The 18,370-nt window shown below is 39.8% G+C and overlaps 1 protein-coding gene across 1 annotated transcript in view; it reads right to left on the bottom strand.

Annotated features, from left to right (window-relative positions):
- Nucleotides 1-17,839, bottom strand: part of LOC126412716 (probable splicing factor YJU2B) — a 70,658-nt gene extending 52,819 nt beyond the window's left edge. The window contains exon 1 of the mRNA XM_050082434.1: nt 17,694-17,839. The gene's annotated coding sequence lies outside the window, so the exon portion shown is untranslated. The remainder of the gene's footprint in view (nt 1-17,693) is intronic.
- Nucleotides 17,840-18,370: the final 531 nt, after the last annotated feature.

Genomic DNA, 18,370 nt, shown 5'->3' with positions numbered 1-18,370 from the left:
CAAATATCAAGTGCAGGAAACCTAGAGAGAGAGAATCCTAAGAGATATATGGCAAAAAGATTAAGACACAGCTTCCCAAAGATGACAGGGTGGGGCTAGAGGAAGAATGGAGGAGTTTCAAACAGGCATTAGTTAAGGTAGCACAGAAACATGTGGAAGGACATAAAAAAAAAGGTCACACACAAAGAAACTCCTTGATGGAATAACAAAATTGCAGAAACAGTCACAAAGAACAACGACATATGGAGAGAATGGTTCAAAAATAGAACAGAACACAACAGAGACAAAAGGAAATGACAAAACAGAGGAGCAAGGAAAATAATAGCATTGGCTAAGACGATATCTTGGGAAAAATCCACAAATGAAATAGAAAAGAATTTTAAGGATTATAAGATATTAAAGTGCATATTAGGTAACAGAAGGAAGCTAAAAGGAAATACTTCACGAATCACAATAAAGAAGGAAAACTGAGAGAAAGAAGTAGTTTTGGAAGTATGGAAAGGATACTTGCAAAATCTATATGGACAGGATGAAACAAATATACATTATGAAACAAACACACATCAGAGAGTAAAAGATGTATAAATGGCCTGGTGAAACAGAAAGAGAAGATCTGCAAATGTTGGATGTAGAGAAAACTGTATTAGTAATGAAAAATAACAAAGCTCCTAGAGTAGATGACATCATAGTGGAAATTACCAAAGCTGCAGGACCTATAAGAATTCAATAGATGTATAGAATAATAGGACGGCATGGACCTATGGAGTGATTCCTGATGATGGGACAAAGGCAATTTTAAGAAGGGCAACAAGGTGCTCTGTGAGAACTACAGATGAATAGCATTAATGCACTACTGTGTGAAGATTTATGGAAAGATAATGTAAAGAAAATCAGGGACAAAACAGAATCATAATTAACAGAAGAACAAAAAGGATTTCAGCCTGAAAGATCAACTATAGAGGCCATGTCTACAGCTAGGCAGATAGTAGGAAAGGAATGGGGAATTTGGGGAACACATCACAGTTGAATTCATAGATATACAAAAGGCTTGTTGTTTGAAGGGTGGATGTATGGCAAGGTCTGAGTAGACTGGGACTGTCAAAAGGAATGGAACTCAAAATCAGAAACACGTATAACAAACGCCTGAACCGTGTTATAACAGATAAAAATCACAATGGCCTAGGACACACAGCAGGGTTGGACATGGAAGTGTACTCTCACCAGTGCTCTTCAGTATGGTCATGGGCACTATAATGAAGAAAGTTTACCAGAGGTCAACAGCAGATGAAATGAAAATCACAGGATATTTACAAGATGTGATGATAGAGGAAGACAATGAGCAGAAATTGGAAGAACAGAGGGCAATTGAAGAAGCAGGCATGGAAATAAGCTTAACAAAAAGTGAGGTACTGAAAATCAGCAGGGAAAAAGGAAATGAAGATGACTTAAGTCCTAATGAAAAATTATTAAAGAAGTAGATGTTTTCAAATATCTAGGAAGGAAGCTAATCAGAAAGGAAACATCAACAAAGAAATTTTGGACAGGATAGAAAATTACATAAGTATTTATTACTGTGTGTCTGACATAATTAGGAATTGTAAAATACATGCCAAAACAAAGATCATTATATACAAATCATATTACAAATCAGTTGTGATCTATGCTTCAGAACGCTGGACCTGGATAAATAAAGATATGAGTAGAATACAAATGACAAGAGACATGTTTTCTACTAGGGATCCTGTGTAATACGAGATGGGACAGTCCTATTTTTTTGTGTCCCACACACTTGTGCAATATTATAGGATGGGAGACAATGAGGGTTTTGTAAGCAATTTCCTTTGTTGACTGAATGCATTTTCTGAATATCCTACCAACTTAGAAAGTAGTTGGATATACCCAGAAATTCACAACTAAAATTGCCAATTCTGGTTAATACTAATTTTCATATCAACCCTTACCTACTATCTGGCCTCAGAGTCCTGGCCATGATGGTTGGTTGGTTGGTTGTTGAAGTGACCAAAATATGCGGTCATCAGTCCCCTCAACCTTAGATTAACTAAAACCGATAAAATTCCACATTAGGAGGGGCAACAATAATGTCCATAAAATGAGAAACGAAGGGGAGGAAGGAAAAGGGCAAAAGAAGATGTGAGGGAGAGAAAGTGACTAATGACAGGGGTGGGAAGGAAGAACCACAAGAGATAAGAGAGACGCTCAAGACATAACAGATCCCATAATGAAAGGAGTGGGAAGACAGATGGCCGGGGCAAACCACCAAGCCCAGTTAAAGCCAATCCAGTCGGGTTGAAGGGGGGAGCAAGAAGGCCTGCCTACCCCTCCACTCACCGATAAGGTGGAAGGTCCTGCCCTTAAATAAAGCGATAAAAACTCCTATCAGGAATAAAACGTAAAACGAGATCCGCCACTGAGGCATTGTCAGCCAACACCAGGGGTAGTGAGTCTGGAAAGCTAAAAGTCCGTTGTAAGGTGGCTAAGTTGGGGCAGTCCAATAAGATGTGAGCCACAGTCAACATCGACCCCCAACGACAGAGAGGGGGGTCTGCACGACGGAGGAGATAACGGTGAGTCAAAAAAGTATGGCTGATGCAGAGCCGGCAGAGGACGACAGAGACCTTATGAGAGGCCTGTAAGGAGGACCGCCATGGAGTTGTAGAATCCTTAATTGCCCTTAGCTTGTTCGGCGAAAAAAGAGTGCCCCATTCTGCATGCCAAAGGCCCAAAATCTGATGACGTAATGCCAAGCAAAGGTCTTCTGGAATGCCAATAGCAATAGATGGCCTAGTAGCAGCTAATTTAGCCAGTCGATCGGCAAGTTCATTGCCAGGAATCCCAACATGGCCTGGGGTCCAAATGAAAACCACTGAGCATCCACATTGAGCGAGGAGAGAAAGGGAGTCCTGGATAGCGATGACCAAAGGGTGGTGAGGGAAGCACTGGCCGATAGCGTGCAAACTACTCAATGAGTCACTACAGATAGTGAAGGATAGTCCTGAGCAGGAGTGGATATGGTCCAGTGTGTGCAAGATGGCTATCAATTCTGCAGTAAAAACACTACAGCCATCTGGCAAGGAATGAAGTACCGTGCTTCGTGCGTAGGTGTAAGCAAAACCAGTGCGGCCAGCAACCATGGAGCCATCAGTATAGATCACTTCTGAACTCTGAAAAGAACTGAGGAGACAGGAGAACTGGTGGCGAAGAGCCATCGGAGGGACATGATCCTTTGAATCGACTGAGAGGTCAAGACAGAGTTGCAGCCGAGAGACACACCACGGATGGGTATGTGCATGAGTGGAGAAGAGAGGTGGTAAAGGCAATTGCTGAAGCTCAGAAAAGAGTGACTGAATGCGGACAGCCATGGTAAGCCCACATCGTGGCCGCCACTGTGGCAGGGTGCTCTCCATGTCTAGATCCTGGCCATGATGTTTAATACCTTCTCCATTAGTAAATATACTTTCTATTTTAATCAAATTTTATGACTTTTCCTAATTTGTCAAGTTATTCGTAATTTTGGGAAAAAAATTATAAAAAATTACATATGACTTTGCGTTAAAGTGTTGGCACACATTTCCTCCCAGACAGGTCTTACAGGCCCGTACAGTTAGAACAATATTTCAACAACCTGTGCAGCATGTTACGTCATTTGCCACTGTTGACAGGCACTGTTATTCATTCAGTGTTCAGCAGTCCTCCTTGTGACAGACGCTTGTTTATTTTGGTACATTATTTCATAACAATTGTCTGTTCTACAAACTGAAAATGTTATGGAGAAGAGAACTATCAGATGATAAGGTAAGGGAATTGTTGGAGCAGTCTTCTGATTCTGGAAACCCACCTAATGAATGTGAATCTTCCAGTGATGACGATAATGATAATGAGGTAGTTGTCGTTAAAAATGCAGAAGTACATGAAGATGATGATAATGAAGAATCCTTTTACAAACATGGAGAAGAACAATTTAGTGCAAATCCTGTTGAGTGTCACTTACTGTTTTCTTGTAATGGGAATGAAATACGGGCTACAGCTCCTCAAGCTGGAATTTCTGGTAGATGTATTGAAAGAAGACCAGGGACGAACAAGTTATCTGACTGATGATGATGAAGTCCCATACTCCTTAACAGAGCATAGGGGAACGATGCAGGAGAGCTGCACTGCCATACTAGGCAAGGTCCTAGTGGACGTGGTTTGCCATTGCCTTCCTCCGACAGTAATGGGGATGGATGATGATGATGATGACGACACAACAACACCCAGTCATCTCGAGGTAGGTGAAAATACCTGACCCCACCGGGAATCGAACCCGGGGCCCCGAGCTTGGGAAGCGAGAATGCTACTGCGAGACCACGAGCTGTGGACAGTTATTTGATTAGGAACTATGACAGTGAGGAGTCTTATTTTATGTTGTTCTTTCAGGTACCCTTCATCAACAAAGTGTGTATCTGGACCAACAAGGAAGGTCAAATTGTTTATGAGGACTGGGTGGATATAGATATGGATGAGATAAAAAAGTTCTTGGTGTACTGATGCTGACTGGAGTTTACAAGTCAAGAAATGAACATATCAGTCACCTTTGGAGTGATGAGGATGGCCGACCACTGTTCGCTGAAATTATGCCTTCCAACCACTTCCATGCTACTCTGTGGGTGTGGTGCTTTGACAAATCAGCAGCTCGATCTGAACATCGGTCAACTGACAAACTGAACTAATCAGAGAAGTTTCTGAGATATGGGAAATTGCCCTTAAGGATGCCTACCTTTCAAGATGGTGCACAACCGTCATTGAACAGTTGGTCACAGTTTGATGTCACTGTCCATTTCGACAATACATCCCATCAACACCTGGTAGGTATGGAATAAAGTTCTGGGCAATTTGTAACAGTGCAACAAGCTACTGCTAGAAGATGACAGTGTATTTGAGGAAGGAGGAAGAAACCAGAGCCATGTGACTTGCTGGAGAGAATGTTGTGAAAACCCTGGACTTAATATACCCTGTGATATTTTTTTTACAACTCTCAATTTAGCTAATTACGTGTTATCAAAGATCTGACACTAGTTGGTACTATCTGTAAAAAAAAAAGGTGAACTGCCTGCCGATTTTATTACACCAAAAGGGTGTGTTTTTAACCAGATGTGATGATATCCTCTTTTGTTCCTTAGCTCTCTTTGTGACCAGCCAAAGGTGTCATCATCACAAGTAAAGAAGCCTGAAGTTATGACGACATACAAAGCCACAAAGGGTAGCATTGACACCATGGAGCAGGAGGTGCAATTCTACAGTATGAAGAGAAAAACAATGCACTGGTCATTGGTGTTTTTCTTCAACATGATCAATGTAATTGTAATGAATGCAAACATAATTTGGATGATGCTGGCTGCCAATAAAAAATAAAACATCAGATTTTCATCATCAATTTGGGAAAGCAACTAGCAGGGGTAAAGAAGTCAATGAATTCATTATTAGTGTCTGGTCCAGGATGAGCAGTGAAACCACCAGCTAAGAAAAGGAGAAGATGTGCACCAAAACTGTCTGCCTGAAACATTGAGATATTGTCAGTAGACCCTGCGCAAATGTGCAATAAGAACAAAAGCCACCAGTAAAAGTATAAAAATTGTGTTTTTAAAATGTAAACTTTAACTGTAAATTTTAAAAGCATTTATATCTCGAAAGTCATTCGCATCACAAGTAGTCAAAATAGTGTCAATTTATGTCAATTTAAACAAGACGGGCCTGAGAGGTCCAACTGGTAGGCAATGCTGTACAAATTTTCTGGTAAGCAGAGGGTTACACTGGATACAATTTTTCCAAATGTACACGACTGCATGGTTCTCTAGAACAGTAAAATTACCTAAATGACTAGTAAATGAGAACAGCAGCTCAGTAAAGGCTTTTTTCAGAGTAACTGCTTTCTTTACTGATACACATAATATTCTGATTTATAATGCTTTAAAAAAAGTCGTCTATATGGAATTTGAAGAGTATGTCCTAGCTGATGTAGCAATACTTTCCCTGGCTAACAGTGTGCAATGGGTAAGTTTTTCATTCCAGAAGCATCTCATCAATGCAATGCAGTGACTACCAAAGGGACCTTCTCAGGTTAAAAAATTAAAATTATTTCTATGCACATACAAACAACAACTATTACAGGACCCATGTCAGATATACAACTGTGATTTGTTCTATCTCCTCACATGGAGACAACAAAAAAGGTCAAAACTAAATAGTGTGAAGCTAGCAGCAGAAAGGTCATACAGATGGTAGTCCAGTGTTTGTCAAAGCAAACCTACCAATCTAATTAAGAAACGTGCACGAAACAGAAGTGTTTTTTGCTGAACAATGACTGCAGAATCCCTCTGATATGAAAAACATGCAATGCTGACTTCTAAAAGAAACAAAGTTAACAACTTCAACAGACATGAAGTCAACTTCATCATCTGAGATTTTAACAGTCACAGCATCCTGTGGGGCTAACCTGAAGGCAGTAACAATGGAGAGGCTGTTATTCCATGGTTTGAAACAAACAACTTAATAGCTGATCACTGATGATAAACTCTGTGCACCCATCAAAGGTCAACATTTAAGACATCAGTGCCTAAAAGATATTTGGCCTCCAATACCAACCTCCATGTCCTCCTCCTCCCCTCCTGCCTCCCGTATAGGCCAATAATATGCAAAGTAATGCACACTGTTTGTCCACAAAATGTCAAATTCTGGCACAGGTATAACTTCCAAAAAGCAAAATGGAAGAAGTTCAAACCCTATTGTGTAATCCTGTGGCTTAAATAACCCTAACACTAAAGACCTGTGACCCATGTATTGGAGCAGTTAAAAGGAGCCCAAGACAATCCATCCCAAAAGGCTGCAGGTGTGACTACATATCTGAAAATACATACATTCCTACTCAAAGCCAGTCCCTTCTCTTAGAAAAAAAATTCTGCTGGCTAACAATTAATCACTTCAATATTTCCTGCCACAAGAGGAAATTAGATAAAGATAAGCAAAGAACTAGATACAAGATGAAGCAGACAAAAGCCACTGAAACTCCTGAGATGCTTCAATCATTAGCCAACACATTCTCCACACCATGTTCCAATAAACACTAACCAAATAGCCAGCTGGCTTCTGGAAAACGGCAAATATAATAAAAAAAACCTTCAAACTAACTAGAAATGCAGATGAAGGAACTACTAATACCTTTCACCCTTCAGTAGTGAAGAACTAAATAGGGTAATTACTATGAGAATAGTAAGGCACACTGCAGGCTTGGACAATACCTCAGCAGACTGAATTAAACATTCTGGAGCTAAAACAAAGCAGTGGCTACTAGAGCTTTTCAGCAATCTAGAATGTTCCTTAACATTTGGAGGAAACTCACAATTATTGCTATCCTAAAATAGGGAAAGTCGCATACTGGTCTTGGAGGCATCCACCCTATATGAGGTGCTATCCAAAATTTTTGGGACTGGTGCTGCCATCTGCTGAAAACCTTACCTTTGGACTAATCGTCACTATCACCATTGAAATAGTTCCCATCCCCACAAACACACCAGTCCCAGTGCTTCTGCTACTGGTCAAACGATTTCTGGAAGTCCTGTTCTTTGAGGGTGTTTGTCACTGCAAGCGATGCTTCTTGAATCCTCTCTTGAATGTTGAACCTACGGCCTTTCAACTTGAGTTTCAGTTTTGGGAATAGCATGGAGTTGCAAGGTGCCAGATCTGGTGAGTACGGTTGGTGGGCCACAACTGTCATGTTTTTGGGCAAAAAGGCCCTGGTGAGCAAGGACGTGTGACAGGGCACGTTATCGTGATGCACCAGCCAGTTCCCTTGATGCCAAAGTTTGGGCCGTCGTTGCCGCACATTTTCATGGAGCCATCGCAAAATGTCACAGTAGTACGCAGAATCCACTGTTTGGTTGGGTGGGGTGAATTCTTTGTGCACAATTCCCTTGGTATCAAAGAAAACGATGATTGTTCTCTTCACTTTGCTGTTGCTTTTTTGGGTCTTGGAGAGCCCGGGCTCTTCCACCAGGATGATTGTTGCTGTCTCTGGGTCATAACTGTAAATCCAGCTCTCGTTGCTGGTGATAACCTGTGACAAGAAGGCTGGATCATCAGATGCGGTCTGACCAAGGTCCATGCACACTTCAACACGCTGTGCCTTCTGATTGTCAGTCAAGATCCTTGGCACAAATTTTGCGGCGACACCATGCATGCCCAATTCATCTGTCAACATTCATTGACATGTCCTATAACCAATACACACTTCATCCGCAAGGTCTCAAATGGTTTGACGTCGATCCGCATGAACCAACTGTTGAAGTTTGGCAACAATGTCTGGTGTTGTGCAGCTAATAGGCCTTCCAGTGTGAGCTTCATCTTCGACGTCTGTACGGCTGGCCCTGAACTGAGCATGCCACTCAAACACACGTGTATGGCTCATACTCAGTCCCCCAAACACTTGTTGAATCATTGCAACGGTCTCCGTAGCACTTTTCCAGAGATTCGCACAGAATTTGATACACACGCTGTTCCATTCACGGATCCATCGTAAAATCACCACACACCAAACGCAGAGTATTACGGAAATCACTGTGGACACGCAACACGTACCGAGCGAGGTGGCGCAGTGGTTAGACACTGGACTCGCATTCGGGAGGACGACGGTTCAATCCCGCGTCCGGCCATCCTGATTTAGGTTTTCCGTGATTTCCCTAAATCACTCCAGGCAAATGCCGGGATGGTTCCTCTGAAAGGGCACGGCCGACTTCCTTCCCCATCCTTCCCTAATCCGATGAGACCGATGACCACGCTGTCTGGTCTCCTTCCCCAAACCAACCAACCACGCAACACGTCCTGCCAGCTGAATGCCACTCTGCACACTGACTCATCTGCAGCTCTCGCCATCTAGTGGTGCAAGATGGCAGCACCAGTCCCGAAAATTTTTGAATCCATCTCCTATCTGTCCTCACCTACCTCTGCAAAACGTATGAAAGAAGCTACAACACCACAATTTCAGATGCGATATTAACCCTTCTCACTCATCAAGAGGCCAGTTTCTATGCAGAAAAAGGCACAGTTTTGTAAATATTAAATCTCTCACAACTCATCGACAATGGCTTTGAAAACAGCAAAATCACAAATGTGGCTCTCATAGATTCAGCAATGGGTATGTTACGGTTAATCTTAGACTCTTGGTCAAAACAATTTGCACTATAACAAAAAGTTACACATTGACAAAGGCTATCAGAGGCCTCCTCAAAAATCTAATGTCCTTTATGAAACTTCAGGGCAGAAGAAGCGGGTGGCAAGGATGGGAAAATGGTCATCTCAGGGCAGTATACCGGTCCCAATGTTTTTTTAATATTTACACCAATAACCAGTCACACTGAATGACACTACTACTTCACACATGCTGATCTTCAAATTGGGTTACTAAACATTAAGTGGTTTAAAAAACTGCACTAGCAGTTTGTTATTCTTCCAATGATTATTGTGTGTCTGTCACTTGGCACAAATTCACCTGTGCTAAACAAGTCGATGTTGCACTCAACAAAATGTGTCACCAGCTGCCTAAAACATACTCCTGCTGATGAGGTCTACTGTCTGGGTGGAACTGCTCCAACGGCAATTCAACAAAAGACAATGGCCCCATAGTGAAAATGAAGTCCTCCTCATCTGAACAACACTCAATACATGGCATCTGACTGCCTACCAAATGGCTGAAATCAAGAAATAGCTTCCTCAGAGTAACTGATAGCTCTCAACACAAAACTCAGCCTGAATTGGAGATGTGCTCAACTTCAGAAGATCAGCTCTGCGTGGAACCCTATCATCAGAAGAACAAGCCACTGGCCATTGTGTAACTCTCTGAATAGACTGTAGCCAGGAACAAGAAGATAAAAAACAAATCTTCTAAAATGGAGATTCCCAATACCATCTAACCTCTGCAATTGTGGCGAGTTTCAGATGATTAAAGACATTTATCTCTGCCCTGATTGCCCCACTCAGTGCACGCTCAAGGACCTCACATTAGCAGCTCCTAACAGTTGATGTAACCGGCTTCTTGGCTAGTCAGTCTAAAATGCTCTGTGAATTTGTGTTGTACAAGTCATAAGTATAGCACAGTCCATTCCCTTCCCTTTTCCTCCTTCAACTTGTAATCTGATGCTTTGGACAAAAAAAAACTATTTTGCACTTCTCTGACACTTACACTTCACATTAACATCATTAACTGTGTACCTGACTGAATTTAACTTGCACAAAGTTTGGCCGACAAAATGAGATAATTTACAGAGCCTAAAATCATGTTGCATTTGAAGTCTCTAATTCTCTCTCAATTTAGCGGGAAAAACGCAATGACCCATTTAGCCTACACTTACATTACATTTAATTACAACCTTACAATTATTATTTGCTGATAAATATATATACATAGTGCTCAGAAGAGTAGCAGACACGGGATTCTAGAATGTAATGTACACCACAAACACCAATCATTTGGAAAATTATAATTCCTTCCCCACCACTGGAATGAGCAAGGCTGGGTCACATGGAAGACATGAAACAAAATGAAAGGGATGTATCAATTGGCGGAGATATAAAGGAATCATTTGGTGAACTGCAGGTATACAGAAAGTAAAATACTGCCAATTTCAACAAATTTGACAAAAGACAGGCTCGTTGCTGGACACAAGTACTATAGAATCAAAAACGTTTATTGACTATTCACATGCTGACACACACACACACTTAAACTGGAGGAGTTATGTTCAATTTGTGAACAGAAACAAAGTACTGACAGGCAACGCCATCCAATAATCTGGAAATTGGAGGCATGTCCACTCCATAAAGCAGAATAGGCAACAATCTTTCATGACAGTGGAGTGCATTTATAAAGCAACAAGTGTTTTGGAGCACAACACATCACACTATTTACAGATGTAAGTCCACAGAAGATTATCAATGTATGACATTGTAAGTTAAAACTGCATTGGTCATTACAACATTGTGACAAACATAGCAATAGCAAGCCACTTTAACTTGATTTTAAACAGCTTTACAGTGGTAGGTTGTCATAAAATTGAAAAGGTGACATTCTGGCTGGTTTGGAAGACATGAATGTTTTGGCAACTTCTGCTTTCAGGATTATGTACAGAGCTTCTTGCCTGGCAATAAGTACCACAGGTTTCAACAAACTCTCTCAGAAAATCTATTGTTTCATTTATAAATAAACATGGTACACATACAGCTTTTAATGTAAGGAATATATGACTCATTTTTGAATGTCATTTGATTAACGGAACATTGCCATATACTTTACAACAGACTAATATGTATGAAGAGGATATGTGTAAGGAACACAGAGGGCTTCTAAACTGTCTAATGGTGTGACAGAAGAAGAAATGGGTGTCAATGTGGAAGACATAGATCTAGAATTAGAGTCAGAGTTGAACAGAGCTGTAGAAGACTTGCAATCAAATACAGTATGAGGTACAAATGACATTCCTTCAGTATTTCCAAAATCTTTGGAGAATTGCAACAACACGATTGAAGTTAGTGTGTATGGGCTTATCAGGAGACGTACCATCATTTAGAAAAAATATCTTGCACACACCCCAAAGATAGTAAGGACTAAGATATGTGACAACTATCATGTTAACTGGTTCTTCCATCACTTCTTGGTAAAACAACTTCAAAATTATAAGTGAAAAGCACAATATTGTGGATATACTACAACATTAATTTATTTAGATAACTGGTTTTTGGCTCACACAGCCATCATCACACGATAGTCAGTTAAAGTCTGGTGACTGACTTATAAGCTGAAAATTGGTTAATGAAACAAATTAATACTGCAGAACACACACAGTATTGTACTTTCCATTTATAATAACTGTGAGAACTACTACTCAATCAGCTGAGCAGCTCATACATCCTTGTTGCTGACAAAAATAATACACATTAGAACAGAAAAGAAAATGGAGGATCTGTTAAATGATGACTAGTTTTGCTTTTGGAAAATTAAATGCACCAGTGAGGCAGTTATGACTTTGAACTCCATAATGGAACAAGCAAGACTTAAGAAAAATAAAGACATTTTCACAGGATTTGTTGATTTAGAAAAAGCGTTAGACAACATAAAATGGTCAAGATGCTTGAAATTTTGAGAAAAATAGGTGTCAGTGACATGGAAAAAAAGTAATATACATTATGTAAAAGAATTGAAAGGGAACAATAAGAACTGAAAAAGTTCTCGGATAAAGGCTGTAAAGTAAGGATGCAGTCTTTTCCCCCACTGTTTAATCTGTACATCACAGAACTAGTGATGGAAAAAAAAGAAAGTTTTACGACAGGTTTAAGATCAGGGTGGAAGGTACCTATCATAAGATTTTCTGATAACACTGCCATCATCAATGAAACTGAAGAAGAAGTACAGGACCTGCTGAATGGGGTGAAAAGTCTAATGAGGTCAAACCAAAGAAATATGAAAGTAGTCAGCAACAGCAGAAATGAGATTAGCACTAAATTTAACATCAAAACTGGAGTGCATGCAGTAGATGAAGAGAAGATATTTGACTATCGTGGAAGCAAAACAATGCATCATGTATGAAGTGAGGAGGACATACAGTATGAAATATACTATCACAGGTAGAAAGAGCATTCTTTGCTAAGAGAAATCTGCTAAAATCAAATACAGGCCTTAATTTGAGGAAGAAGTTTCTGAGAATGTTCACCTGTAGCAACTGTGTGAAAGTGATCACGGACTTTGGGAAGTCCAGGAGCAAAGCAAATAATTGAAGCATTTGAGACATGGTGTTATAGAAGGATGCTGCAAGTTAAGTGGGCTGATAAGATATGAAATTATGTGGGCCTCTGGAGAACTGGCAAGGAATGTAGTATGTGTAAAACACAGACTACAAGAAGGGAGAGGATGATAGGACATGTGTACAGGAATAACTGTTGTGGTATTAAAGGGAGCCAAAGCTGACAAAAACTGTAAGGGAAGAAAGAGACTGAAATACATCCAGATAATAGGACATGTAGGGGAATAACTCTCATGGTACTAAAGGGGGCCATAGCTACCAAAAACAGTAAGGGAAGGCAGAGATGGGAAAACATCCAACATACAATTGGGGAGACTGGGTGAAAGTGGTACTCGGAGATGAAGATTACATTAAATTAGATGTACTTTTCATTCCAATTGATCCACAGTGAGGAGATTGTCTGGGATGTAGAACATGTCAGGAAAACAAGAATACAAACTAAACATTTATAATGAGAAACAAATATGCTAACATAGGTACCTTCCACAGATCCCAAGTCAAATAATATTCATCAATAAAAAATGAGTAAAAAAAATTAAACATATTTTCATTTACAAGGTAACAAATACCAAGCAGAAAATCACTTTACAACACTTATTAGCAACAATCTTATTACTGCACTGAATTTGTACGGAAGTCAGGTTGTACAAATACCACCACACTATTAACAAACACGCATCAGTTGATTCTACTAAGAAATTCATTAGTGAAGTAGAAGAAGTTGGCCACTAATGAATCCTCTCAGTTCCTTTTAAACTGACTTCACTAGTAGCTAAACTTTTTATAGCTGCTGGCAAGTTAATGTAAATGTATTTTCCTGAATAATGGATACCTTTTTGGACCAAAGTAAGTAATTTTAAATCTTTGTGAAGATTATTCTTATTTTTAGTACGTGCATAGACCAGTTTAGATGTTCTGAGAACAGCCCCTATATACCTGTACCAGGTTGGGTTGAAGGAAGACACTGAAGCAATTCAGAGGTGGGTTGCTAGATTTGTTACCGGTAGTTTCGAACAACATGGAAGTGTTATGGAGATGCTTCAGGAACTCAAATGGGAATCCCTGGAGGCAAGGCGATGTTCTTTTTGAGAACATTATTGAGACAAATTAGAGAACTGGTATTTGAAGCTGACTGCTGTACAATTCTACTGCCACCAACACAGATTGCACGTAAGGGCCACAAACATAAGATATGAGAAATTAGGGCTCATACGGAGGTGTACAGACAGTCGTTTTTCCCTCGCTCTATTTGCAAGCGGAACAGGAGGGGAAATGACAAGTATTGGCACAGGGTACATGCAGCGGACGTGGTTTGCAGAGTATCTTTGTAGACGTAGATATCTGGAATCTCAAATTCACATCATCATGTGACATACGCATAAGACTTTCATCATCCATGCTTGTACAAGGACCAGTAGAAGTCGTGCCACAGTAAACTGTTCATGTTTAGCATCCTAAAGGTAAACAACATAACATTAAGTAGGCCATCATAACGTTCTGACACATAAACATACCCACTGAAATCACCCAGTGACACAGACTACTTATGAAAGTACGCACAACCTCATATGTATGAGAGGAAATAAAAGGAATGAGGCACCTGGGATGAACTAAGAGGAAAGAAATGTGGCAGTTTGGATGGGGATGGATGGGGAGAGAGAGGGAGGTGGGGCTGCTGAGAGGTAATTCAGTGACAGTACATATAGTTTGAAAAATCAGCAGAGTCTTCTAGCTCAGGAGGTATCAAGAATCGTGTCCGACTGGGTTCAGTCATGGGCCTCTTGCTGTTCTTAACACATATTAATGAATGGCTGCTCTATATTCAAGAAGACGCAAAGCTATTTCTTTTTGCTGATTATGCAAGTATAGTAATCACACAAAAAAAGAAGAAGAAGAATTAGCTGAGGAAATCGTAAATAATGCCTTGCAGAAAATTATTATGTGATTCTCTGCAAATGGACTCTCACTAAATTTTGAGAAAACGAAGTATATACGGTTTTGTACAGTAAACGGCATAACACCATTGATAAATTTTAACCTTGGACAGAAATCTGTTGATAAGCCAGACTATTCAAAATTTCTGGGTGTGTGCTCTGATGAGAAATTGAATTAGAAGAAACACATTGACGATCTGCTGAAACAGTTAGGTTCAGTTACTTAAGTTCTTAGTGTTATTGCAAATTTTGGTGATAAACATATTCAGTAAATTCACCTACTAAAACTTATTTTCTTTTGCTGCTCTCAGATGGCATCATATTTTGGTGTAATTCATCACTAAGAGAAAAGGTATTCATTACACAAAAGTGCAGTTCCTGGAGTCCACCCATGATCACCTTGCAGACATTTATTTAAGGAACTCAGGATATTCACAGTACCTTCTCAATACATATATTCACTTATGAAATTTGTTATTAATAACCCATCTCAATCCAAATATAGTAGCAAAAGGCGTAGTTACAACACTAGAAGAAAGGATGATCTTCACTAGTCTGGGTGTCCGCCCCGGTAGCTGAGTGGTCAGCGTGACAGACTGTCAATCCTAAGGGCCCGGGTTCGATTCCCGGCTGGGTCGGAGATTTTCTCCGCTCAGGGACTGGGTGTTGTGCTGTCCTAATCATCATCATTTCATCCCCATCGACGCGCAGGTCGCCGAAGTGGCGTCAAATCGAAAGACCTGCACCAGGCGAACGGTCTACCCGACGGGAGGCCCTAGCCACACGACATTTCCATTACTAGTCCGGGTTAAATCTGAGTTTGGCACAGAAAGCGGTGACTTATGTTGACACAAAAATTTTTGGTCATTTGCTAAATAGCATTACAAGTCTGACACATAGCTTACCAGTATTTAAAAACAAATTAAAAGAATTTCTGAATGACAACTCCTTTTACTCAATAGGCGAATTTTTTGATATGAAGTAGTAACTACGAAAAAAAAGTGTAATGAAAACTTATGTTAAATTGACAAGTTCCATGTCATTAAAAAACGTCGTATTCATGATCTATGGAACAAGTATTAATGTAATTTACTATAGCAAAATGAGCACTTAATAACATAATGATCACAAAAATATAGAGAAAAGTGACATTAAAGGTCAGGACGAAAGAGAAATGGGAAGAAGAAGACATGAGGAAAGGAAAGAGAAGGGGACCAGAAGACAGGCCAGGGAGTTGGTGAGACCAGTGGACATGTTGGAATGACAGTTCCTGCTAATGTAGGATTGGAAAGAGCTGTAACTGGACTGCTGCAGGATGTGGTATGGTGGCTGTAATATTCAAGTGTGGCATATGTATTGTCCACTGGGGAGTGAGCTATGGTATGTCCATGGGAACTGATTCAGATTTTCCTAAATTAAAGTTCACAAATTGGGCTGAGACATGAATGGGAATTTGGACTGAGGAGGGAGGCGTGCTAGGGTAGCCTGTGCAGTTGTGCAAAGCCACTGCGCCAGGGTGACATAGTGGTGTACAAATTTTCATTCATCACTTTGGTCTGGATATTTATATTGTGTATTTCTTAAATTACTTAAGGCACTGCGAAGATGGTTCAACTTACAATGCCACAGCTGGCCATATATCTTCCCCTCACTAAAAAAATGTGTATGTATTTATTTGGGTGTATATATGGCTTGTGTGTTTCCTTGAATTAAGTCAATGTATCCTATATCATAAGTTGTGTGGCTGACAAAATACTAATTTAAATAGTAAGCAAAGGATTTTGGCTCAGATATCTCTCGTCTTGTTGCATGACGAAAGGTAGCTGCAGGTCTAGAAAAGGATTAGGTTAAAATATTCCAGGCTTTCATTGTAAAACGAGTATTGATTAGTGGTTAGTTCACAGTGGTGATAGGTTTCTTGGCATCACACAAATACATGACAAGTGAAATTTGTTTCTTATGCAGAATTATCGCTTCTGAAGGTTTTAAAACCTTGCTTCACCTCATGCTATCCTCTTATGAAAATCTTATGTAAGGAAATTATGAGCAAGACATTCTAATTCAGTTTAATCACTACAGACATAAGGTGACAACTGTACAATTTTTCACACTCCTTAATATCAAGAACTTATTTGTTCTTCTATTTCACTGAATTCATAACTGAATCTTTCTACTGTTTTTCTGACTGCCCTCACCACAGTCTATACTGTCATGTTCTTTTCCTTGGAAGTATGTCGCCCACTTGTAAACCTCATTTCCTTTTTCTCTAGTGACATTAGTGAAGTTCTCGAAACATCTTCTGTAATTAGTCTTGGACATGTTGTGATCTCTGATAAAATTTCCAGTTTCTTTTACATGAGCTTCAGTTACCTTGTGTTACCCAACAATACTAGGGCTGTAGATTGAAATACTTTGGACAACTTTTACCAGATGTAATTTATTTCTTCAAAGCACTAAATCCATCATCAGAGTTGTTAGACCATCAAGAGCTGAATTAAATAAGTCTGCTGCAAATGAGTTAGTAGTGTGACACTATTTATTTCTGCAGACCTAAATCCTGAAATATGTATTGTGCAATAACTTGTTCAACACCAATTACTTTTGACCCCAATATATTTAAATAAAACCGGAAACTAAGCAAATAAATGCGTTAACAATATACATTATGGGGAGTGAGGCATCATTTTCTCTCACTCATCCAACAAAATCACAAACCATCAACTAGGATGAAGTAGGGAGAGGAATGCTAAATTGATTGTTTCTATGATTTAACGGTACATGCATCCATTAGCTAAAATCATTCTGCTGATACTTATCCCTGAATAACGAACAAGTCAGAGTGTTTAAGGTTCTTCCTAATAATTTGATAATCACCAATATTTTGAGAGTGTATAATTTCGCACTATTATGAACTGACCTTATTAAAAAGGGTAAAATAATACTCATGTGAGGTTCACCCTTCTCACAAAACACGACTTTTACAGGATCTCCACGAACTGTGCGTTAGACTGTGGTTATCTCGTTGTTATTCTATGGTGTCGAAATCAAAACAATAATGTTTTCAAAATGAACCAAAGACTTTCAGTGTGAAGCTAATGTACTCAGACGACAAATTTCAAAGCTATTAATCAACGGTGGAGTACGGTATACAAACAACAACGTGTCTGCGCAGACATCTCCGCACAAATCTGTGCACGCAATAAAATTACCGCAAGTCTGGAGCGTACACAAGACACAGTTCCAGTCTACTGCTGGCTCGCCATCTACGCGTCTGCAAAAGAACGTTCAGCGGCAAGCGGCTACCCTCTTGTGAAAAATATTTCAGTTCAGTACACTAAATCGCAATGCAGGAAACTGCTGTGGTCTGTGTTTGCAACTAGCCTTAAAAGAAAAAAATCCAATACAACGTAAAGAAAGAAAATACCACGTAAATAGTAAAGACAGTGTATCTTTAAGCGGCGGCAGTTTTCACTATTAATTTACTTCGCAAGTTATATGGCGAACCTGTAAACTGGCGAAATTATTTGCGAATTGTCATGAAGACACATAAATATCTATTGACGCTCGTAACTCCTCATATAAAACAACAAAGTA

Source organism: Schistocerca serialis, chromosome 7 (assembly GCF_023864345.2).
Source record: "Schistocerca serialis cubense isolate TAMUIC-IGC-003099 chromosome 7, iqSchSeri2.2, whole genome shotgun sequence".
NCBI lineage: Eukaryota > Metazoa > Arthropoda > Insecta > Orthoptera > Acrididae > Schistocerca > Schistocerca serialis.
The sequence above is the reverse complement of the archived record's forward strand: the minus strand, read 5'-3'. Positions and strand labels throughout refer to the sequence as shown.